Below are 26,805 nucleotides of genomic sequence, written 5' to 3' on the forward strand. Positions count from 1 at the left end.
CAAATGGGTATATCTTTTCTTTCTCCTTTACTTTTCACTTCTCTTCTTTCTCAGCTATTTGTAAGGCCTTCTCAGACAACCTTGTTGCCTTTTGGCATTTCTTTTTCTTGGGGATGGTTTTGACCACTGCCTCCTGTACAATGTTACGAACCTCCATCCATAGTTCTTCAGGCACTCTATCAGACCTAATCCCTTGAATCTGTCACTTTCACTTAAAAAAATCATGATGAGTACTTTTTGAAATCAAAAGACATTTTAAAAGAATAATTGAATGAAAAGAAATTTTGAAATCACTCTATTAATTCCAGAAATCCTGGCTATCCAGCTGCAAAGCTCTTCCCGAGGTAAAGCATCTAAATGAATATAAACTTCCTCTTATGTGCTGAGCTCACAGACAGAAGCTTAAAGCAATAAGAATAATGTCTCAGGGTGGAAAAATACATAATAATTTTCTATATTATTGGATGACTAAATTACTATGTTATAATTTATCTTAACCGCTTTTTCTTCAAATTTGTATAAAAATTGCATTTTCTTACTTCCTTACTTCTTGTAGAGGGTTTCTAAATATATTGGGTTCACTCCTGATCACTTTTTAGTTTTTTTTCAGCCATCTTTAAACCAACATAAAGATGAACAATTTAAATCATTGATTTCTATCTCTCTCTATTTGAGGATTTATCTAATATCACTCTCCTGTTGTAGAGACAAACAAGTTGCGTGGCCTTTGTGGCGATCCAGTCATCTACTCCATACATAAGCAGATTATGTATTGGACCCTCACAAGAGTCAGTGAGTCACATTTTTCCAGCTTGCATTCCAGAAAGTCATAAAAGCATTTGTATTAAGCATTCAAGGAATAATCCAATAGACAAAATTCTCTGTCTCGATGAACTCACATCTACTCAGGGAAGTAGATAACTAAAAAAATAATTACAAGATAAATAATGCCATAATAAGGTGAAAATCAAAGTCTGGCTGGGCTCAGAGAACAGCTTCACTTCTTTGCAGATCCAGTCCAGCTGAGACTTCAGTTCTTTATTTAGTTACTGGTTTACCGTCTGGTCAGCCTCTGCTCTAAAATGTCAGATCCTTGTGTATTTTATTTACTTCTTTCTCCCCAAGGCCCACAACAGTACTTAATTAATGCAGGTTGCCATTGTTTCAAATCTATAGGTTCCAATCTCAGTTTGGTCTCCATAGCTGTTCAATAAACTCATTTATTTTCAATTTATTTTTTTTAATTGAAGGATAATTGCTTTACAGAATTTTGTTGTTTTCTGTCAAACCTCAACATGAATCAGCCATCAGTTCAGTTCAGTTCAGCCGCTCAGTCGTGTCCGACTCTGAGACCCCATGAATCTCAGCAAGCCAGGCTTCTCTGCTGGGATCCAGCCTCGGCAGAATCCAGTGGGTACCCTTGGGATGAACGGCGTCGGCGAGAGAAGAGAGAGAAGACGCGTGAGACCAGCCTTGATAGGGCCAAGTCTGCGAGGGAGAGAGAGAGAGAGTGACCAGACAGAGGTGTTTGCAGGGTCTGGCCATGCTTTATTTTTTACTGTAGCTTTTATACCCTGAGTTAGTACATCTCTAAGAGGAAGATGGTTTAACATTACACCAGCTTATTCTTCACGAAACCAGGGTGTTTTCTGCATACTTCTTTATTTATGAGGGTCTTGTACATTATCTTCTGGCCTTGGGGCCCATTAACATTATATGCAGGTCAGGTGAATGTAAACCTATTTTCCATTTCTGTGGTGACCTTAACTGAAAGGTAGCAGTCTCATAGGGCAACAGTACAGAGTAGAAGTATAACCTTCTTAACATAAAAATTAATCCTTCTGCAGAAGTTGTCAGTTGAATTTATCTAAGAAGTTTACCCCACACTGACTCTGCGACTTTGGTGAGGCAGACTCTGCCTAGCACTCCTGGGTGACAATTAACAACCGTTTCATTGTTACCACACTAGGGCTAAGCTCTTATTTTTCTAGATCTATAACTATATTAACAATGGTTTCTATAACACAACCTTAGCACATTGAGAGCAAAAACACAGCAAGCAAACATCAACCCAATAACCACCTTTAGAATAATTTTTCTTATGTTTTCTAATAGGACTCCTTCACCCATCAAAAAGGCTCTATGTCTATTAGGGCCTTTATATGATCAGGTTCTTTATGCTGTTTTATGATTAGGGTATTATGAGCAGTCATGCATATTAGTACCAAGGGCATAAGCGCATTTGCCAAACAAACTAAAATACCAGCAAAGGAGTTTAAATTAAAACACTCCTTTCACCCTGGATAATCTCATAAAATACCACCACCCAGGAAACTTGTTGATTAAAGTTCTAAATTGATTCTTATTTGGAAAGAAATCGGGGAAGGCCTTCTGCCTGTGTCACAGAAATTAGGGAGTAGTCTATTGTAGCAAGCATCAGAAAGACACATATCATCTTTAAGGTGAGCCCTGGGGACAGCTTTTTGGAATCCCTGAAAACCTGATCCGCCTTGCCTGTCAGGTTTTCTCCTTCATGACCTTGTCACGGGTGAGATCTCGAGTGCTGGGTCCAGGCAATTCCCTGTCCATCACCACCTCCCAGGGTTTACTCAAGCTCATGTCCATCAAGTCGGTGATGCGATCCAGCCATCTCATCCTCTGTCGTCCCCTTCTCCTCCTGCCCCCAATCCCTCCCAGCATCAGGGTCTTTTCCAAAAAGTCAACTCTTCACATGAGGTGGTCAGAGTATTGGAGTTTCAGCTTCAGCATCAGTCCTTCCAATGAACACCCAGGACTGATCTCCTTTAGGATGGACTGGTTGGATCTCCTTGCAGTTCAAGGGACTCTCAAGAGTCTTCTCCAACACCACAGTTCAAAAGCATCAATTCTTCGGCGCTCAGCTTTCTTCACAGTCCAACTCTCACATCCATACATGACCACTGGAAAAACCACAGCCTTGACCAGATGGACCTTTGTTGGCAAAGTAATGTCTCTGCTTTTTAATATGCTATCTAGGTTGGTCATAACTTTCTTTCTAAGGGCGTCTTTTAATTTCACGGCTACAGTCAGAATCTGCAGTGATTTTGGAGCACAAAAAAATAAAGTCTGACACTGTTTCCACCGTCTCCCCATCTATTTCCCATGAGGTGATGGGATCAGATGCCATGATCTTAGTTTTCTGAATGTTGAGCTTTAAGCCAACTTTTTCACTCTCCTCTTTCACTTTCATCAATAGGCTTTTTAGTTCCTCTTCACTTTCTGCCGTAAGAGTGGTGTCATCTGCATATCTGAGGTTATTGATATTTCTCCCGGCAATCTTGATTCCAGCTTGTGCTTCTTCCAGCCCAGCATTTCTCATGATGTACTCTGCATATAAGTTAAATAAGCAGGGTGACAATATACAGCCTTGACGTACTCCTTTTCCTATTTGGAACCAGTCTGTTGTTCCATGTCCAGTTCTAACTGTTGCTTCCTGACCTGCATACAGGTTTCTCAAGAGGCAGGTCAGGTGGTCTGGTATTCCCATCTCCTTCAGAATTTTCCACAGTTTATTGTGATCCACACAGTTGAAGGCTTTGGCATAGTCAATAAAGCAGAAATAGATGTTTTGTTTTGTTTTTTTCTGGAACTCTCTTGCTTTTTCAACGATCCAGCGGATATTGGCAATTTGATCTCTGGTTCCTCTGCCTTTTCTAAAACCAGCTTGAACATCTGGAAGTTCTCGGTTCACGTATTGCTGAAGCCTGGCTTGGAGAATTTTGAGCATTACTTTACTAGCATGTGAGATGAGTGCAATTGTGCGGTAGTTTGAGTATTCTTTGGCATTGCCTTTCTTAGGGATTGGAGTGAAAACTGACCTTTTCCGGTCCCATGGCCACTGCTGACTTTTCCAAATTTGCTGGCATATTGAGTGCAGCACTTTCACAGCATCATCTTTCAGGATTTGAAATAACTCACCTGGAATTCCATCACCTCCACTAGCTTTGTTCGTAGTGATGCTTTCTAAGGCCCACTTGACTTCACATTCCAGGATGTCTGACTCTAGGTGAGTGATCACACCATTGTGATTATCTGGGTCGTGAAGATCTTTTTTATACAGTTCTCCTGTGTATTCTTGCCACCTCTTTTTAATATCTTCTGCTTCTGTTAGGTCCATACCATTTCTGTCCTTTATTTTGCCCATCTTTGCATGAAATGTTTCCTTGGTATCTCTAATTTTCTTGAAGAAATCTCTAGTCTTTCCCATTCTGTTGTTTTCCTCTATTTCTTTGCATTGATCACTGAGGAAGGCCTTCTTATCTCTCCTTGCTATTCTTTGGAACTCTGCATTCAAATAGGAATGTCTTTCCTTTTCTGCTTTACTTTTCATTTCTCTTCGTTTCACAGCTATTTGTAAGGCCTCCTCAGACAACCATTTTGCCTTTTTGCATTTCTTTTCCATGGGGATGGTCTTGATCCCTGTCTACTGTACAATGTCATGAACCTATGTCCATAGTTCATCAGGCCCTCTGCTGTAGGTATACATAGACTCACTCCCTTTTGAACCTCCCTCCCATCTCCCTCCCCATCCCACCCCTCCAGGTTGATACAGAGCCCCTGTTTGAGTTTTCTGAACCGTATAGCAAATTCCCATTGGCTATCTATTTTACGTATGGTAATGTAAGTTTCCATGTTACTCTCTCCGCACATCTCACCCTCTCCCCCCCTTCCCCATGTCCATAAGGCTATTCTCTATGTCTGTTTCTCCATTGCTGCCCTGCAAATAAATTCTTCAGCACCATTTTTAGATTCCATATATATGCATTAGTATACAATATTTATCCTTCTCTTTCTGACTTACTTCACTCAATATAATAGGCTCTAGGTTCATGCAACTCGTTAAAACTGACTCAGATGTGTTCCTTTTTATGGCTCAGTAATACTCCATTGTGTATATGTACCACAACTTCTTTATCCATTCATATGTTGATGGACATCTAGGTTGCTTCCATGTTCTAGCTATTCTATATAGTGCTGCAATGAGAAATGGTGTGAGGTGATATCTTATTGTAGCTTTGATTTGCATTTATCTAATAATGAGCAAATAGCTCATAGCTATTACAAATAGATGAGAAAAAGAATAGAAGTGAAAGGCAAAGGAGAAAAGGAAATATAAACCCATTTGAATGCAGAGTTCCAAAGAATATCAAGGAGAGACAAGAAAGCCTTCTGAAGTGAACAATGCAAAGAAATAGAGGAAAACGATAGAATGGAATAGTCTAGAGATCTCTTCAAGAAAATTAGAGATACCAAAGGAACATTGCATGCAAAGATGGGCTCAAAACAGTACAGAAATTGTATGACCTAACAGAAGCAGAAGATATTAAGAAGAGGTGGCAAGAATACACAGAAAAACTATACAAAAGAGATCTTCATGACCCAGATAATCACGATGATGTGATCACTCACCTAGAGCCAGACATCCTGGAATGCAAAGTCAAGTGGGCCTTAGGAAGCATCATTACAAACAAAGCTAGTGGGGATGATGGAATTCCAGTTGAGCTATTTCAAATCCTGAAAGATGATGCTGTGAAAGTGCTGCACTCAATATGCCAGCAAATTTGGAAAACTCAGCAGTGACCACAGGACTGGAAAATGTCAGTTTTCATTCCAATCTCAAAGAAAGGCAATGCCAAAGAACAGTCAAACTACTGCACAGTTGCACTCATCTCACATGCTAGTAAAGTAATGCTCAAAATTCTCCAAGCCAGTCTTCAATAGTATGTGAACCATGAACTTCCAGATGTTCAAGCTGGATTTAGACAAGGCAACCAGAGAGGAAGCAGAGCAACCAGAGACCAGATTGCCAACATCTGTTGAATCATCAAAAAGCAAGAGAGTTCCATAAAAACATCTACTTCTGCTTTATTGACTACACCAAAGCCTTTGACTGTGTGGATCACAACAAACTGTGGAAAATTCTTAAAGAGATGGGAATACCAGACCACCTGACCTGCCTCCTGAGAAATCTGTATCCAGGTCAAGAAGCAACAGTTAGAAATGTAAATGGAACAATAGACTGGTTCCAAATTGGGAAAGGAGTACATCAAGGCAGTATATTATCACCCTGCTTGTTTAATTTATATGCAGACTACATCATGTGAAATGCTGTGTTGGATCAAGCACAAGCTAGAATCACTGGGAGAAATATCAATAAGATCAGATATGCAGATGACACCACCCTTACGGCAGAAAGCAAAGAGGAACTAAGGAGCCTCTTGATGAAAGTGAAAGAGGAGAGTGAAAACGTTGGCTTAAAACTCAACATTCAGAAAACTAAGATCATGGCACCTGGTCCCATCACTTCATGGCAAATAGATGGGGAAACAATGAAAACAGTTGCAGACTATTTTTGGGGGGGGCTCCAAAATCACTGCAGATGGTGACTGCAGTCATGAAATTAAAAGACATTTGCTCCTTGGAAGAAAAGTTATGACCAACCTAGACAGCACATTAAAAAGCAGAGACATTACTTTGCCAACCAAGGTCCATTGAGTCAAAGCTGTGGTTTTTCCCGTAGTCATGTATGTATGTGAGAGTTGGACTATAAAGAAGGCTGAGGGCTGAAGAATTGATGCTTTTGAACTGTGGTGTTGGAGAAGACTCTTGAGAGTTTTTTGGACTGCAAGGAGATCAAACCAGTCAATCCTAACAGAAATCAACCCTGAATATTCATTGGAGGAACTGATGCTGAGGCTGAAACTCTAATACTTTGGCCACCTGATATGAAGCACTGACTCATTAGAAAAGACCCTGATGCTGGGAAAGATTGAAGGCAGGAAGAGAAGGGGAAGACAGAAGACAAGATGGCTGGATGGCATCACTGACTCAGTGGACATTAAGTCTGAGCAAGCTCCAGGAGATGTGAAGGACAGGGAGGCCTGGCTTGCTGCTATCCATGGGGTTGCAGAGTTGGACATGACTGAGCGACTGAACTGAACTGGAAGCTCAGAATACTGCCATCTTGTGTTGGGAGAGGAAGGTGGAAATATAACAGATCCCACATTTTTCCATTAACAAGAGCTGAGAACTGGAGAGATCCTCTCACTATTCTGCCTCCCTTAAAATTAACAGCCCTTTGCTCACTAGTAGAAACTCCAGATTACAAAACTCTACATTCAGTGTCTCTACTATTAGTCTCTTCTGTAGAATCTTATTGATTTCCCTCAACCAGATGATTTAGGATATTTAAGGACACATTTTGCAGGCTCAGGTGTCTTACTGGCCCAGAGAACATTTTTAAAGTTTTAAGAAACTCATAAGAGCTCCAGGTCATGGCTGTCAACTCTATGAGGGCAGAAATGTACTGAATGTTTGCCAAGATAAATGCAAAACAGGGCAGGTAGTAAGTCTTAAAGAACTGTTGATTGAGAGAATAAATGAATGACTACATCTATAGCAGATATGGTGACAATTTTAAAAGTGGAGGCAACTGTTTTTCTAATATTTTGGAAAACAGTCAGTTCATTTTGAAATTTTAAGTCCATCTTGAAACATTCACATGTTCTTTAATCTTGACCCAAGCACCAGCAACGCCTGGAAACATGCTACGCTAAAGACAGGGCTGAGAAAAAGTAATAATGGATGTGCAGAGAAGTGAAGTGTCGTGTTCAAAGGTATATCAAAAATAGGTTCAGAGCAACTGCCCGAGGTCACTGCAAGGAGAGAGTAGGCGTGAGTGGGCAGAGAGAAAATGAACATTTAGAAGTTCACCAACTCTTTATGATATTGCTTTGAAAAAAAGCTTCATCAAAATCTCTCATTTCTTTCTTTATTTCTGTTTCTCAGTTATTATTTCACCACACACACTAGCTTATTTTTAAGAAAGTCTGTTCTCAGGATGATTGTTTTCAAACGGCTTAGAACTGGGTTTCCAATAATCAGTGTTGTAGCCGCTGGAGACTTCTGTGTGTTGGTATAAAGTGAGCTGTTTCGAAAGGTCGTTGGTCATTCTAAAGCTCATCTGTATCTTGTGACATCATAGAAAAATGCTTTATAAATGACTTGTTTTTCACAGAGTCAATAACTAATTACCAGTTTGTACCCTATAAATAAGTCAATATCGAAAAGTAAGTCTGAGTGGTTTCATTGTGGAAATGATTAGCTGACTGACCAGTGAACAGACCCCTGGATTACTACTTGGCTCACTTGCTCTGTTTACATTTCTTTTTTAAATTGCTTCCCCTCCCTCCATCATTATCACGATAAAATACACACATAGAAAAAGTGAGAAAAGGATAGTCGAAGATGTGAATTTAAAAATCATTGATTCTAGAAAATGTTTTTGACTTCTGACTTGTTGAGAATATGAAGCAGTTTTCAGGACACAGAACAGAATCCTTGAAAAGTTGGTTGGGCAGCCTGACAATTATGTAATTCACACTCACAGCAATAAAATGAAAAGAGAAGTACTTGCAGAATGAAAAAATGGCACTGCTCCACTAGTGTGTTTGAAACAAGTTAACATTGTCTCTGAAACTCAATTTTCCTTCTTGGTCTTCATGGATTTTTTTTTCCTTCAAAGAAACTATTTATTTATTTATTTTTGGCCATACCACACAGGGATTGAACCCAGGCCCTGGAAGTACAAACGTGGAGTCCTAACCACTGGATCTTCAGGGAAGTCCCAAAGATCTTTACCATTTTAAAAAATTAAGTTTTCAAGATGAAGGAACTTCCCTGGCCACAGTGAGGACTGTGCCCAGGCTGGAGGCCAATCCCAGAGGAAATCCAGGCCCTTCTCTCTGTTTCCCTCTCCCAAGTCCCACAGCAGCTGGCTCCTCTTGGCTAAGTTGTCTGTGCTACTTTTGGCTTGTTTATACACACAGTGCGATTCTGGCTGGTCTAGGGAGCATGGGATAGTCTGTTCTTAACAATATATCCCCAATTTGGGTGCAATAAATTAAGATTTTCATGATTGCTGAGTCTTGAACAAAACACAAATATCTGTTGCCTGGTAGAGTTGAAAATCAAAATAAAAAACCATCAGAGGAAACAAACAAGTAGCATATGGCAAAGCCAAGAAGTGAAGCTGGCCTCATTCCAGAAGGTCAGTCATGCTCAGTCCAGATGTTAGAAGTTGGGTCTCATGTGCCCTGATGAGTTTTCAATTCTCTTCATTAGATGTTTTATTCCCATCTTCACTGAAGTATAATTGACAGATGAAAATTGTAAAGATGTGATAGAATGATATTTTGATATACATATGCATTGTGAAATAATCACCATAATCAAGCTAATTCACATTTCTTTCTTTTTTTTTTCTGATGTAGTGAGAATAGTTAAGATCTACCCTGTTAGCAAATTTCAGCATCCAATATACTATTGTTTACTACAGTCATATTCGCAGATGACAACACCCTTATGGCAGAAAGTGAAGAAGAACTAAAGAGCCTCTTGATGAAAGTGAAAGAGGAGAGTGAAACAGTTGGCTTAAAGCCCAACATTCAGAAAACTAAGATCATGGCATCTGATCCCATCACTTCCTAGCAAATAGATAGGGAAACAGTGGAAACAGTGGCTGACTTTATTTTTCTGGGCTCCAAAATCACTGCAGATGGTGATTGCAGCCATGAAATTAAAAGATGCTTGCTTCTTGGAAGGAAAGTTATGACCAACCTAGATAGCATATTAAAAAGCAGAGACATTACTTTGCCAACAAAGGTCCATCTAGTCAAGGCTATGGTTTTTCCAGTGGTCATGTATGGATGTGAGAGTTGGACTGTGAAGAAAGCTGAGTGCCAAAGAATTGATGCTTTTGAACTGTGGTTTTGGAGAAGACTCTTCAGAGTCCCTTGGACTGCAAGGAGATCCAACCAGTCCATCCTAAAGGAAATCAGTCCTGGGTGTTCATTGGAAGGACTGATGCTGAAGTTGACACTCCAACACTTTGGCCACCTCATGCGAAGAGCTGACTCATTTGAAAAGACCCTGATGCTGGGAAAGACTGATGGCAGGAGGAGAAGGGGACGACAGAGGATGAGATGGCTGGATGGCATCACTGACTCGATGGTCATGAGTTTGAGTAGACTCCGGGAGTTGGTGATGGACAGGGAGGCCTGGCGTGCTGCGATTCATGGGGTTGCAAAGAGTCGGACACGACTGAGCGACTGAACTGAACTGAAGTGCACTGAACTGAAGGTTCTTAGGCAAAGGGAAACACAGATGCTTTTCAGAGGAACCCAACTTCATCCCTGGGGTTAAAAGAATTCTCTCAGATAAAGATTCAAGCCACAATAGAAAATCACACAACACATGAGGAAATATGTTAATATGAGTGAGACTCATTACTAAGCAGATTTGGACTGGGAAAGACTTCAAAATGGACAAAATGCTCTAGTTATGAGAGAAATTACCCATGGACATGGGTTTGAGTGGACTACGGGAGTTGGTGATGGACAGGGAGGCCTGGCGTGCTGCAGTTCATGGAGTTGCAAAGAGTCAGACACGACTGAGCGACTGAACTGAACTGAACTGATAGTCATATTGATGTATGTTAGATCTGCAGAATTTGCTCATTTTCATAGCCAAAAGTTTGTACCCCCATGCCTGGCAACCACCATCCTACTCTCTACTTCTATGAATTTGACTATTTTAGAGTTTTCCTGTAAATGAGATCGTTAGTATTTTCTTTCTGCTATTAGCTTTTTCACTTAGCATAATGACCTCTTAAGTTCATCCATGTTGCTGCAAATGGATGATTTTCTTCCTTTTTTTAAGTTAAATAGTATTCCATTGAGCATTTTTGTGTGTTTATCTCTCTATTTCTGTCTGTATGTCTACCACATTTTCTTTGTACATTCATCTACTGACAGGTTGCTTCCATATCTTGACTATTGTGAATAAGGCTGAAAAGAGGGAGTGCAGATATCTTTTTGAGATGTTGATTGTATTTCCTTTGAAAATATAGCCAGAAGTGGGATTACTGAATCAAATGGTTTTTCTACTTCTAATACTTTGAGAAGCTTTCATACTATTCTCCATAGTGGCGCTACCAATCTACACCCACCAACAATGTACAGGGGGTCCCTTTTTTCCACATTCTCAGCACTTGTTATCTTTTGACATCTTGATAGTAGCCATTTTAAAGTTGTGAGGTGATAGCTCATTGTGGTTTTAATTTGCATTTCACTGGTGATTAGCAATGCTGAGCAGCTTTTCATGTACCTGTTGGTAATTTTAATGACTCCCTTTTTTTTTCCCACAATAGTAAAAGATGTTTATCAGTTTTCACAATCAATAGCCCGACAGAAAGTAAAAGATAATTACTATTGCAAGCCATAGTGGGAACATGACTAATTTAACAATATGAAACATTATGTATAATTTGTCAAGCAGAGTGATGTGGTAAATGGAAGTGCATACATGCACATGTTTTCTTCCACCCAGCCAGTCTGTGTCTCATGGTTGGTGCATTAAATCCATTTACAGTTAAGGTAATTATCAATATGTATGATCCTATTACCATTTTCTTAATTGAGTTTATTTTGTGTAGGTCTTTTCCTTGTCTTTTGTTTCCTGCCTAGAGAAGTTCCTTTAGCATTTGGTGTCAAGCTGGTTTGGTGGCCCTGAATTCTCTTAACTTCCGCTTGTCTGGAAGCTTTTGATTTCTCCATCAAATCTGAAGGAGAGTCTTGATGGGTAGAGTATTCTTGGTTGTAGGATCTTCCCTTTCATCACTGTAAATGGCTCAAAGAGTTTCTGTTGAGAAATCAGCTGATAACCTGATGGGAGTTCCCTTGTATGTTATTGGTCATTTTTCCCTTGTTGCTTTTAATATTTTATCTCTGCCTTTATTTTTCTCAGTTTGATTACTATATATCTCAAGGTGTGTTCCTCCTTGAGTTTATCCTGCCTGGGACTCTCTGTGCTTCCTGGACTTGGCTGACTATTTCCTCTCCCATGTTAGGGAAGTCTTCAGCTATTACCTCTTCAAATATTTTCTCAGGTCCTTTCTCTCTCTCTTCTCCTTCTGGGACCCCTATAATGAGAATGTTGGTACATTTAATGTTTTATCTCAGAGGTTTCTTAGGCTGTCTTCATCTTTTTTATTCTAATTTCTGTATTCTGTCCTGGGCAGTGATATCCACCATTCTGTCTTCCAGGTCACTTGTCCATTCTTCTGCCTCAGTTATTCTGCTACTGATTATTTCTAGTGTATTATTCATCTCTGTTTGTTTGTTCTTTAGGTCTTCTAGGTCTTTGGTAAACATTTCTTGAATCTTCCCAAAATTTGTCTCCAAATTTTTTTCCGAGATCCTGAATCTTCACTATCATTATTCTGAGTTCTTTCTTTTTGGAATGTTGCCTATCTCCACCTCATCTAGTTGTCTTTCTGGGGTTTTATCTCATCCCTTCATCTGGGACATAACTTTCTGCTTTTTCATCCTGATTGACTTTCTACAATGTGATTTTTTTTTTTTCTAGCTGCTGTGGGATTATGGTTCTTCTTGCTTCTTCTGTCTGCCCTCTGATGCAGGAGGCTAAGAGGCTTGTGTAAATTTCCTGATGGAAGGGACTGGCGGTGGGAAAAACTGAGTCTTGCTCTGGTGGACAGGGCTTTGCTCATTAAAGCTTTAACCCATTTAACCTAACTCATTAAAGCTTTATCTGCTGATGGGTGGGGTTGCAATCCCTCCCTGGTAGTTGTTTGGCCTAAGGCAACCCAGCCCTGGGGTCTATGGGCTCTATGGTAGGGTTAATGGTGATCTCCAAGAGGGCTTATGCCAATAGGGACCTTCCAGGACTGCTGTTACCAGTGTCCCTATCCCTGTGGTGAGCCCCTGTCAACCCACGTCTCCACAGGAGACCCTCCAACACTAGCAGGTAGATTTGGTTCAGTCTTCTGTAGGGTCACTGCTCCTTTCCTCTGGGTCTTGGTACACACAAGATTTTGTTTGTGCCCTCCAAGACTGGAGTCTCTGTTTCCCCCAGTCCTGTGGAAGTCCTATAAGCAAATCCCATTGGCCTTCAAGATCAGATTCCCTGGGGATTCCCAGACCCTTTGTCTGATCCCCAGGCTTGGAAGCCTGATGGGGTTCAGAACTTTCACAGTAGTGGGAGAACTTCTTTGGTATTATTATTCTCCAGTTTGTGGTCACCAACTTGACGGGTATGGGATTTGATTTTATTGTGATTGCGCCCCTCTTATCTCACTGAGGCTTCTTCTTGTCTTTGGATGGGGATATCTATTTTTGGTGGGTTCCAGCATCCTTCTGTCAATGGTTACTCAACAGCTAGTTGCGATTTTGGTGTTCTCACAAGAGGAAATGAACGCACATCCTTCTACTCCGCCATCTTGAAACAGATGCCTCTGTACAGCTCCTTGTAAAGAGAGTCTTTTGCTTACTTGTCCATTTTTGTTTTTACTGCCTGTTCTTTTGGTGTCAAATCCATAATTATTACCAAAACCAACATCAAGAAACTTTTTCCCTATGTTAAGTTCTAGTTGTTTTGCAATTTCCAGTCTTTAACATCACAAGATGTTCATCTGAACTGCCAGCTTTCCACATTCTGCCATCTGTTATGCAGATAAAATTCCCATACAGTTTCCATAAAACCCTGGGATAAAGTGGCAAAAATTATGAACCACTGAGTGGTAAGCCATGCAGCTGCTTTTTTTATATATATACGAGACAGTCTTACTAATACTAACCTCAGCATAAATATTGAAATTCATATAACATGGATATTGACAAAAACTGCCAAACCCCCTTTTGATATAAACAAGGTCCAGGAGCTCCCAAGACCCACTGGCCATCCTTTGCCTTCTGTATTTCCACGTTTCTGTTTCGAGCTAAAAACCTGCCTCCTCCAACATCCTCCATCAGATGAAAACAACAGACCAGACATAGTAGAGATAGTTCTTCACCTGTTATGCTGACAGCAGCTAATTAACATTATTCAGATCACAGAGTTTTCATTTCCTGCCTATTAATGAGGAAGTATCTCTTTACTGTATATGGGCATGTGGAGATATTGCCTGGAGTCTATAAAACAGACCTGACAATTCCAATTTTCTGATTTTAATGGAGTATAATAATGCACCAGAGGTCTTCATTCCCTGCCTTCAACATACACACCACCATAGTTTAACAAATTTGTTTAGCTCAGATTTTCCTAGTTTGCCCACAGAAAATCCAGCCCCTGTCCCTTGGGAAAGGCTGTTAGTCATGCACAGACGTTCTATTAATTATGCACAAAGCACCAGCCAAGGGCTCTTTGGTAGTTACCCTGTGTATCGGGTATAGTTCTTTTTCTAAAACTATAAGAAAGGTCCTTCACTCCCACACATTGAATTCTTTTCTGCATATTCATTCTCACATTTACAAATCTCCCAAGGGCAGACGGTTTGCAAAGACCATATGGTAGGAAGACATTTTGCCCTGTTTTTTAAATTCTTTTGCAAAACTGGTATAGGCAAATAAATGATTTATCCAACCAAATATTGTCAAGGGATGGAGTAAATTCTATAATTATAGTTGGCCCCATTTCACAGGAAAATACCTGTATGATTTTTAATATATTTTTAGTATATATATTTTAATGAAATAGTTGCCTCTTGCCTTTTAAAGTCTGCTGAACCTAAACTTTCTGTAATGAATCTGTGATACAATTAGAAACATCACTGATTCTTCAATTCCCCAGTGCTCCCAGGGTCTGCTTAGGTATATGAAGCAGTTTCTTAATACACGAAACATCTGACACTGAATTTTTTAGTCTTTCTTTTTTTATGTTTGCATAGTTTCTTGTCTCTTGGAGCTAGTTCTTATTGTTTGCAAGTGTTCATTTCTAATAGCTTAAAACATTCTAGATGAAGCCTTACTTGGCTTCAGTAGGTGACTATTGACACATATCAAGACATTTCTGACTCTCCACACTTATGGCTATCCTGACAGTTTATGATTTCACTCCTAGTATGTAGAAGAGTCTACCTTCACAACTAAAGAACAAAATTGGGAGATGTAGGTGCTGGTGACTGACAGACTAACTCTCTGATGGCTCCACATGACATCTTCTCATGAACAGGATTTAAAACCTGTAGTTAATAAAATTTAAAAGAGCAACAGTTTACATACTTTGAGTTGTATCCATAAATGAAAAGAATCTAATAAATTGAATTTCTGATTACACAACCACCATCATAAGTGAAGAGTGCAACTCAAATATCTTCAGGAACCAGCAAATAATATCAGTGTGAAACAGTCAAGTATAAGATACTAGTAGGTGAAGCTAGTAGTAGTGTGTGCCCCTCTTAGTAATGTAGATATCTTTAGGAATATTGTGCCTCAGGCAGGCACAGATATGCAAGTCAAATGTGGCCTCTAGAAAATTATCATTATTGTATTTGAAAATCTTATATTTCTCTTTTGTGTCTTTTTTACTACTCACAGAAGACACTTCACTCCTGATTACCAAATGTGTAGGAATTTCCCCCATCATCAGGCAGTTCTCTGAGATACCAGCTAGATGTCCTAGAATTTATCTCAGTTCTAACATAATCTACCTGGAGAGAGCATCAGATCCTGCAAGGCAAGGACTCGGTCCTACAAGTCAGCCCCACCTCATGTCAGACACCAATCACAAGGCCAGGTTGTGCCTCGACCATGGACTAAAAGTTCCTAGGGTGCCCTTCTTAGTTTAGTTTATTTGCTAGAGTGGCTCACAGAACTCAGGAAAACAGTGACTTATATTTATCAGTCACTTATATTTATCAAAGAAAACAGTACAATTTTGTCCTGCACCTGCTGCTGTTGGACATGCATAAGCACCCAGGATTGACCTGCCAGTCACAAATAAGCAGACGTCAGCAGTGTTTTCCTCTGTACACCTGGGTCACAGTCTCCCACGGACCTCTTTAGGACCAAGACCTGACTCTAAAACTTTTCTTACCTTATCACTGTCCCATCTAGGGTAATTTCATATGTTAATGAGTGGGAGGATTATTCCAATAATCTTTATGGGTTATTTACATAAAGCTGAGTGCCAAAGAATTTATGCTTTTGAACTGTGGTGTTGGAGAAGACCCTTGAGAGTCCCTTGGACAGCAAGGAGATCCAACCAGTCAATCCTAAAAATAAATGATCCCTGAATATTCATTGCAAGGACTGATGCTGAAGCTGAAACTCCAATACATTGGCCACCTGATGTGAAGAACTGACTCACTGGAAGACTCTGATGCTGGGAAAGATTGAAGTCTGAAGGAGAGGGGACGACAGAGGATGAGATGGTTGGATGGCATCACCAACTCGATGGACATGAGTTTGAGCAAGCTCCAGGAGTTGGTGATGGACAGGGAAGCCTGGTGCACTGCAGTCCATGGGGTTGCAAAGAGTCAGACACAACTGACTGAACTAAACTGAACTGATATTTATCAGTTGACAAACCTGTCAATCCTAAAGGAAATCAATCCTGAATATCCATTGGAAGGACTGATGCTAAATCTGAAGCTCCAGTACTTTGGCCATCTAATATAAGGAACCAACTCATTGGAAAAGACCCTGATGCTGGGAAAGATTGAAGGCAAAGGAGAAGAGGATATCAGAGGACAAGATGATTAGATAGCATCACCAACTCAATGGAGATGAATTTGAGTAAACTCCAGGAGACAGTGAAGGACAGGGAAGCCTAGCATGCTGCAGTCCATGAGGTCTCAGAGTCAGACATTACTTAGCAACTGAACAACAATAAAACAGATGAACTGCAAGGTAGAGAGATACACAGACGTCTGGGAGGATACAAACCTCAGGAGCTTGTTCCTATGGATTTGGGTTGCATCACCATTCTGGTATGTGAATCTCTTCACCCACCTGGAAGCTCTCAGAAGCCCATAGTTAGACGCTTCATAGGCACTATGGACCATTGCCTCCATTTCCAGTCCCTCCCCACTCTCTTGAGAAATTGGGAGTGAGGGTGGGGCTGAAAGTTTCAAGCTTCTAATCACGGCTTGGTCTTTCTGTGAGAATCCCCCATCCAGAAGCCCACCCAGACTTACCTCATTAGAGCAAAATGTGCCCCTAGTGCTCTCATCATATAGGAATTAACAAGAATTTTAGGAGTTCTGGGCCAGGAACTTGGGGCAGAGACCAAACTACATATATTCTGTTATCTCACACTAATAGTTTCATTTTTAGACTACCTTCATCAGTTTTTTTCATATTAAAGTAATATAACTAAAAAAATCAGCTTTTCATTTTTGAGTGCTCTAACAGATTTTTTTTCTGGGGCATTATCTTTTCTTTCAAAGCATGAAAAAGTACATAGTTAATGCCATATGGAGAAAGTGCTTTAATAATTCTTTTCATTGTCCCACAGTTTGGGGGACATTTAGGACACCCAGAAAGGAAGAAGCATGTGGAGGTTCTGAACAGGGGCCCTGGGCTCAGATTGCAGGGCTGCACATCCTTTCTCCTCTAGTCCCAGAGTGAACAATCCCAGTCATGTTTCCCAGGCTCCCTGAGACTTGGCTTCTTCATCAGTAATGTGGATGGGAACAATGCCCACTTTACCAATAGATGTACTTCCTTGGTAACTCAGATGGTAAAGAATCCACCTGCAATGCAGGAGTCCGTGGTTTGATTCCTGGGTTGGGAAGCTCTCTGGAGAAGGGATAGGCTACCCACTCCAGTATTCTTGGGTTTCCCTGCTTACTTGGCTGGTAAGGAATCGGCCTGCAATGCGGGAGACCTGGGTTTGATCCCTGGATTTGGAAGATTCCACTGGAGAAGGGCATGGCTAGCCACTCCAGTATTCTTGCCTGGATAATCCCCATGGACAGAGAAGCCTGGTGGGCTACAGTCCGTGGGGTCACAAAGATTTGAACATGACTGAGTGACTAAGCACAGCATAAATAGATCATAGGAGACAGGCAAAGGACTTTGAGCCTGGCAAATATCAAAGTTTAATATGTGATAGTTATCATGATCACCATCATCATGGCATTGTATTTGGTCCAGGAAATGATGTCTTCCAGTGGAGTTGCCCTGGGCTCTCCACCCAATGAATAAATGGCAGTCTTTGTTTCCAGGAGGAGGATGAGTAAGACTTAGAACAAGACCTCAATTAAAGCACTAAATTAATTTTTGTAAATCTTTAACAGAAACAACAAACGAGGAAGCAAGACATTCACTTTCAGGAGTTGGGCTTTGTTAAGAGAGACAAGGATTTGTGTTTCCAAAGGTCTGGAAAGTGGAGCACTTGGGCCTTGAGTCCACGCTGTAAATCAAATGACAAGGAAGAACGCGCAATGATGCACTTGGTCTGCCTCCACACTGGGAAGAGACAACTCCCTGGAGAAGGGAGAGCCGGGAATGGAGAAGATGAGCCAGTACAAAGGCTGTTAGACACCAAGAAAATGACCTCTCTGGGACCCCTTCCTTGACCCCCCCAGCGTGTGTAGGGCTCCAAAAGCACAGGGGGCTACCCTGAGCTCCCATCTGGAGCTGGAGGCGCAGACAGCTCCCCCGATGACCCTGTGACCTCCTGAGCCACAGGAGAGCAGCATCCTGGAGCCCCTCAGGAGGAAGGTGCGTGCATGCCCAGAGGGGTGTGTGTGTGTGTGTGTGTGTGTGCGCGTGTGCGTGCGTGTGAAGGGGGAGGGCCCAGGAAAATTTATTTAATTCTTGGCCAGACTCTATTTCAAACCAGAAGTGACTGAGTTTTGTTGAGCTGGCAGGATGTTTTTTTCCTACTGCCAGGCAGAAACAGGGGCTTGAGGATGACACTGACTTGCATGAAAATAAAGTCACCAAACTCAGTCTTGTGACTGTTTATGATTCTTCTTTATTCACTGATTTCCCCAAAGGCAGCTTTTGCACCTTCCCTTTGCTCCAGAGCTCTAGTTACTAAGGAAACAACATCACTGACTTAACAATGGTGTACTCTCTCCATGGGGTCTGTGCATCTGGTTTTCTCTGCCCTTGTCTCCTCTCTGCGTGTTACAGCCATGCGAAAGGAGGAGTGTTTCAGCCTCTGCTAGGCTACGGCTCAGTTCTTGCTTGGATTCTAACCTCACACTGATTCCTCGTGACCAGAAACATGGTGCTGCCCAGCTGCCCAGCATGTCGGTAAACTCCATCCCCTGGCCTCGCTCTCCGAGCAAGTCCTGGCGGCGTCTTACGGGAGCTGGATCCCATGGAGGCTCTTTCCCAGGAGCCACACTTTCAGTTATGTAGACGAGATTAAGGTGTCAGAGATCTCTTGCTTCAGCTTCTTCTACACTTCTCAAGCTGACATCTACTTTTTAAGTTAAAAGACTTTGGGAGATGTATATGTGTGTGAAAAGAATATTTATTGAGTAGAGAATTTTCAATTGTATGGAAAAGTGAATATCAACCCAGAACTGTTTTATGGTGGCATAGGACACATTTTTACAAAGGTGGGCTTACCTGTGAAAGCCACGGAACCAAGAGGAAAAACATCAGTGTGAGAAGTTTTTTTGACTAGTTATCCGTTTCAGCAGGTGAAGAAGCCCCTCCATCCAAAATGGACAGTGTTGTCAAGAAGAAGAGTATGCATTGTGGAGAGGGAGCCCAGCAGAGCCATGGGTGAGTGGCGGTCCAGTTGCGGCATTTGCACTAGTGGTGCTCCAGCCTGGATGTGTCACTGGTTAGTCCTGCTGTCTGATGCCTTGGAGCATCCATGCAGAAGTGAGCAAGCCCAGGATTGCTGCCCTTCCTCTCTGCTTGCTCTTCGCTTCCAAGGTAGGAAGCTCTTTTACTAGAGGGAGCACTGAGACAGCAGATTAAGGCCTTGCACAAGGAGAAAAAAGAAAAAGAGATTAGGGAATCCAGGAGAAAATCCCAACCTGTCTCGAAGTCCTTGTTCATCCCAAGCATAAATGCCAGCATTACCTTGTTCCAGGTAAATACAGAGGAACCAAAATAATTACATGCTCAGCACTGAGTTATCTTGAGGGAGAATTTTGTTACTAGTGGCCAGATATTTCTATTGCTGTTGTGAACCTTCAGATTTAATCTGTAGGAAACATCAATTGCTTGATTGCAAAAAGATGCTTGTCCTCTCACATTCTTCCCCTCTGTAATCCCTAGTCAAATTCATACATAGCAAACTAGTTATTAAAATGATTCTTCCCAAGTGGAGAGGAATACAGGAAAAGAAACTATCAATATCTAATGTAGAAATACAGTGAGAAAAATTTGAAGATGGAGGTGAAACTTGGAGATAATACTGAGGCACTTCATCCAGTCTTCCTGACTGTAGTTTCTTCATCCGAATCCATAAGTAGAGCAGTGGGGGAGGGATGGGGACGCAGTATTCAACTCTGCAGTGATGGAAATCCTCCAAGTTCGGGCCGTCCAACATGGTAGCCGTTACTTCATGAGACTACTGAGCACTTAAAACATGACTTGCATGAATGAGGAACTGTCTTTTAGTTTTATTTTAGTGAAGTAAATTAAAATTTAAAATTAAATTGCCATACAAATCTCGTGATTTTGAACTGCAGTGCCCCAGAGGACTTCTAGACCCTGGTTATAAAATGCTGCTCCTTCAGTAAGGGCAAAGAAAACACCAAGGGGTTGGGAAAGAAAGGGGCCTCAACAGAGGCATAGGCATAACGTAGGCCACTACACTTGACCTTGGTGGTGACCCTGTTTGGAGCCTCAAGAGGATTTCAGAAGCTGACACTGGGAGAATGGAAATGGGCTAAGATGCCCTTTATGATTCTCTTCCAGGCTCATGAGAATTCTACTCCATTCATTGTGTGTAATTGAAGTTTCTCCGTTCCTCCAGACATTTTTTCTCATTTGGAGAAGTGCTGGTTGCTAGGAGACTGAATTGCCTTTTCAAGTAGAGTATTTTAGAGAGGAACAATTCACATGATTTTCTTCTTTAGTAAAATGAAAATTTGTAAAATGTTTGAATGCATAGTGAAAAAGTCAAGCTTTTACATTTCTTTATGTATTTGTTTTAGCAGTCATAGAAACTTTCATTTACTTTTTCCACTGCCTCACCCTGCAAGAAAGAAAACAAACATGGACTGCCTTTTCTGTAGAATTTATTAAGGAAGAGTGACATTCCCAGACTTCCTCCCGGGGATGGGAAGGTGATATCTATTTCACTTACTTCACAAGGGAGCTGTAAATGAGAGTCAAAAATAATAACATTTATAATGGAAATGGGAATTGTAAACCACTATCTACCAAAAATATATTAGTATTGCACTCAATTGCTCATGGTTTTATCCAACTACTTCTTACCATGATTTTCATAAATTTATAAAATCAATCCTTCTGAACACATCATTTAATAAGCAAAGAAACTGCAACTTTGAAAAATGAATAAATTCTCCCAGGCTTCTAACATCCAGGCAAAGATTTCACTGTTCTACAGTGATTTCTTGAGGGACAAGAATAAAACTCGTTTAAATGTTCAGGCAAACTTATGTAATCACTGTCAATAACATTTGAATCCTGCAAACATAGTTATGTGAAATAAGATTTCCTATATAACTCACCCAATCTGATGTCTGACATATAATAGGTGTTCCATTTAAAAATAGCTATAGTAATGATGACAATAACTTAGCAAGTAAAGATCTTTTCTTTCAAATTGCTTGGCCCTTGCTTTAAAAATCCAGTTGCAGTTATCTTTTTTTTTTTTCACTAACAGAATTCTCTAATTTCACTAACAGAATTCTCTGAGTTTTGTTTGAAGAAATTTGACAACATTAATTGATAGAATCTGTGGTGTTTCCTTCCCTTTTTGTGTATCTGAGATGCAGAAGAATTCATCAAACAAGGGATAGGAGTATCTGTTTTACAAAGGAAGAATGTATAATGTAGTTAAAAGAGCTATTTGATAATTCTATTGGATGCTGTATTTTTCCAGGTTAACTATGGCTTTTGAGGAGATCGAACTCCTTAGAGTTAAGTGTCAGTCTGACAAGAGGGCTTCTTCCTGGAAGGAACTGGTAAAAGCCAGCACTTTGACACGGTTACACTCCTAAAGATGACACTGGTTTACTGACAGCATCCCACAAACACAAGGAACAACTTGCCAGCCATCCCCAAGGTCTCTGGACCTACCCTGAGGTTCTCAACCTGTCTGCCCAAAGCTCAGAACTGCCCAGAGCTTTTATAAACACCCAGGCCTCTCCCTTGGCCAGTAAGTACTATCTTTGGGAGGTGGGGCAAGTCCAGGCAGCTTTAAACCCCTGGGGTGAACCTAATGTGCAGCCGTGTTAAGAACAAGTGTATGCAGGAGTTCTGATTTCAGGTTTCCCTTGCTTAAAACAAGCATTTCCAGGCCCACAGCACCACTCTGGCCCCAGCATAAAGACCTCTGAGAGCAGAAGTCCTCTGTACCACCTAACAAGAGATCGCACCTATAGGATGCACACAGACTGTCTGCTTGCTCCTGTTTTCCTCCCCTTGTAACCAAGCAGGACCCTGTAGGCCTTCCAAGAATAGACCCTCACCCATGTACTCTGCCTGCCTTTTGTCTGTAGAAAAACTTTAATCAAAGAATAAATTTAATCGGAGAAGGAGAAAATGCGGAAAGGAAAACGGTTGACAAAATAATACTTTTGTCATTAAAGGCAAGGACCGTTAGTTCTTCCTCAAGGACTCTAGGTAATATTCTAAGCCATTTCCTCTGAGCTGCTTTGCAGATACTGAAATCCCCACCAGGTGGAAAAACTTAACTATATGCTTCCCACAAGCACGCAGACCCCAGACTGGTTGGAAACAGAAGGTTGACGTGATGACTTTAGATTACCTCACCACCAATGAATCCAGAAGATTGTCCAAGAGCTGATGATGCCACCCTGCTCCTTGAACACTGTGAAACTCCTCACTAACCCAGCCAGGGTGGGTCACACAGTCTTGAAGACTTTAGCCTGCTGTGTCTCCCTTTGGCTGGCAAAGCGATCAAGCAATTCTTTCCTGCTTCACCCCAAACTCTGGTTCCATATGTCTATTCAGCACCTGTGAAAAAGAGGCCAAATTTCAGCAACACTCCCCTCTCTCCCTCTCTTTCCTCCCACCATGCCACCCTCGATCTTGATCTTTATTCTCTTATTCACATCACTCTCCTTTTCCCTGTCCCTCCCCTAGCCCTCTCAGTTCTGCTCTGAGAAATCCCCCTCCTTGATACTCCTTTGTTCTCTTCCTTTTCCCACTTTCTGTCAGTCTATCTTAAGAATCTTTCCTGTGTTCCATTTCTACATGTTTGTTACATTTGTGGGCCAAGCTAAAAGCTTGGGGTGGGGGTGGGGGAGTCATTGGTCCAGACTTACATAGAAACACTGAAAAGATATGATTCAAAAGGAATCAGTGCCAGGGCTTTAAAGCCTTTGAAAGTAGCTACAAGTCCCATTTGGAATGTCTTCATCCTCCTCTAATTAGACTTGCTTTTCCTTAAGCACCATTATTCCAAACAACACACTGTTTTGTTTTTAAGCATAGCTTTAAGCTCTTCTCTTTTAATTAAGGGCACTGGAACATTACTCTGCTATTATTTCTTCACTTTCAGATTCAATTCTCCCCTTCTGTAGTTGGATGCCTGTAATCTCCATGGCAGTAAAGAAGTGGGAGATGGAGAAATTTAAAATATGAAGGAAAAACTTGTTTAAAGTCATCAGGAGAGTAAGCCATTATTATTAACTATTAGTGTCCATTTGACATCCCTTCCTCCCTGGAGTCTTTTGAGGATCTCCCATCTAGGCCATTTTGGGGAGGTTGCTCATAAATTGATTTCACTTTCAGGAGACACAGGTTCAGTCCCTGATCTGGGAGGATCCCACACGCAGGGGAGAACTAAGCCCGTGCACCACAACTACTGAGGCTGTGCTCTAGAGCCCAGGACCCCCAACTACCGAAGCCTTCACCCCCTACAGCCTGTGCTCTGCAACGAGAGAAGCCACCGCGACGAGAAGCCCCTGCACCACAGCTGGAGAGCAGCCCTGGCTTGCCACAACTGGAGAAAAGCCCATCCAGCAATGAAGAAACAACAAAGCCAAAAATAAATTAACCAGAAAATTATTTTTAAAATAAAGTAAAAGATAAGAAATAAAATGCATGCTGAAAGGCGTTGGTCTCTGTGTCTGAACTCTCACTGAAACTGGTTGACATGACAGGTTTCTGGAATTTTCACTCAGCAGTTATTTGTGTCCATCTCTGCCTTTGTGCTTCAGAGTCCCTCTCATTGGAATTCTTCTCCAGTTCTTCTCCTGTTTTTCCCAAGAGAAGCTGACATTCTGCCCTTGTTTTGCCATCTCTGACACTCTTCCTTTAGGTATCTCACTGAACTCTAGAAGGGGTGGCTTAAAACTAACCTAAATAAGAATTTGATTCCTTGAGATTGTTGTGAATGCATGCAGAAATGAATTTAGTGCATCAGGACCTTTTTTTAATAAAAGAAAGGAAAAAAGATTAATTAAACAATTGTTAAGCTGGTCCAGGTTCCCTGGGTTTTTACTGACTGACCTAGGAACCCAAATAAAAGAGAGACAATTTTTTTTTTAATGCATTCTGAGCTCCTAATAGCCAATTTGCAGCAAATACATGGCACAAAATTGGCACATAACTAGTCAGTATATAGCTACTGTTCTGGAAGTTATGAACTAGGGACTGCCTCAGGTGAACAAACAAGATAAATTTGCCTTGGAAAGTCTTCTTAGCCTGTGGAATTCTTAAATCACACTGGCTAAAAATATTTGGAGAATAGACATTGAAGGAGTTGGTGGTGAAAGAAGCCAAAAAGTAGGACCATAACAGGCAACTTAATGGGTTTCAACATCTTCCACCTCCAATCCATGAGCACTTTCTGCCAGGGTCACCCTGTGCCCACACTTCCTCACTGTCACCATCAACAATGTACCAAACAATGACAACCCAAATCCCTCTAGGAAGCCAATGGTAGGGGAAAAAAAAAAAAAAAAGAATTTAATGTGCTAAAGATCAAAAGTTTAGGAAATAATAATATTTAAAACTAAGTTAAAAATGGAGAAAAAAATATACAAAATGGACCAAAAAGCCAAAGTTATATTAAAACAGCTCAAAGAATAACTTGGAGAATAAAATTTAAAATAACGCAGATTATACTTAAATAAAAATTTCATAAAGAGTATTTTGAGGAGATATTACAACTGATACCACAGAAATATAAAGGATCATAAGAAAGAGACTATATGAATAATTATATACCAACAAATTGAAAAACCTAGAAGAAATGGATAAATTCCTAGAAACATACAACTTCCCAGTCATGATGATGCAGAAAATCTGAACAGAGATGCATTAAATCAGTAGTCAAAAATCTCCCAACAAGCAAAAGTCCCAAATCAGATGGCTTCACTGGTGATTTCTACCAAACATTCGAAGAATAATTAATATCAATCCTCTGTCAAGGGAGTTTGTAATTTCCTCAGTTCTGTCTCATCACAATAAAAATTTGAAGCAACGGACGGACCAGTTACAACCCTCAGACGGACTAGTGTTTCAGCTCTGTGGTACAGCTCAGTTTTATTTAGAAAGTAAAGGAAAATACATCCTCAAGGTGTGAGGGAATGCCAACCCAAAAGACGCAAAGAGAAGAGAGGCCCTGGCCCAATTTTGGCTCCTCTTTTTATATGTTTTTTCTCCTCCCCCTGGGCCTGCCCTATGTAAATTGGGCTAGCCAGGAGTGCTGTTTGTTTTACCTGAGGTCCTCACTCCAGTCCTCGGACCTTCCTGTGTTCTATTTGTGCAGGCTTTTCCCTTCCTTGTCTTTTAGCCACCGCCATTCTGGACTCCTTTATCCTATTCTAACTCCCTAACATTCCCCTCTCAAGAGATAGAAGGCCCAATTCTTTGGGAATGGGGGTGTCGAAGTGTTTCTGGCTACTTCCTGCTGAACTGGGACAGTGAGGGGCCTTTGCACCCCCCTCTTGCTAGTATCAAGCATCAGAGTCCTTATTGTGGTCCATCTAAGGGTGAGTGATATTTTCTGTGGTCAGCTGTAGTTTTATATATCCTTGTGGGACTGGCACTGTTGTAGCTTGTGGACCTGCGCAGAGACAAAATGGGTTAGACAATTGATAATACATGGGGCAATCATAAGCAGCATCATGGTGATGACAGGGACTAGCAGGGGCATTAACCAACTCCAAATTCCCATCACCAGGAGAATCACCCAAAGAGAGACTGTAGCCACCCCGAGAACTCTCCAGTCCATTCTGTGAGACCCTGTAGGGTCTGAATGTCTTTCTTGAGGACTGTGAGACTTTCTCTAACTTAGCTAGAGGTATTTACCCAGAAACAATTTGTCTCAGTCAAGATGGCTCAAGTCCCTCCTTGTTCAGGGATCAGGAGATCTATCTCCTGTTTTGGAGTACAACCCCTGCCAAACTGTGTTGGCTCTTTAGAGCTGACATGAAAAATCTTATCCCCAGAAACTTAATTTTTGGGGTGTTTATCAGAACAAGAGTGGCACTCATTTGTAGCCCTGAATAGGTATCTGAGATCTCCCAGGGGCTCACAGGTGTATTGAGTGTCCTCTTCTGTTTTCTTCCATGGCTTGACTCATGAGTAGTGAATCCAGGAGTCATGTCCTGGTACCCTGACCACTGTGGGGATAGAAAGTATTACAGCCTCCCATGTGGGCTGGAGTTGAGCCTTTGGGGACACATCTTTCCAGACTTTAATTAGGACTTGAGTCCCTGGAGCATATAGTGGTAAATTTTTAGAATCTTTTGGGTCTAGGTTAGAATCTTTGGTGTCTAGGATGACACCCCATAAGTGTATATCCTGTTGGAATTGCCCAATG

The sequence above is a fragment of the Cervus elaphus genome, chromosome 5 (genome assembly GCF_910594005.1).
Source record: "Cervus elaphus chromosome 5, mCerEla1.1, whole genome shotgun sequence".
NCBI classification, from domain to species: Eukaryota; Metazoa; Chordata; class Mammalia; order Artiodactyla; family Cervidae; genus Cervus; species Cervus elaphus.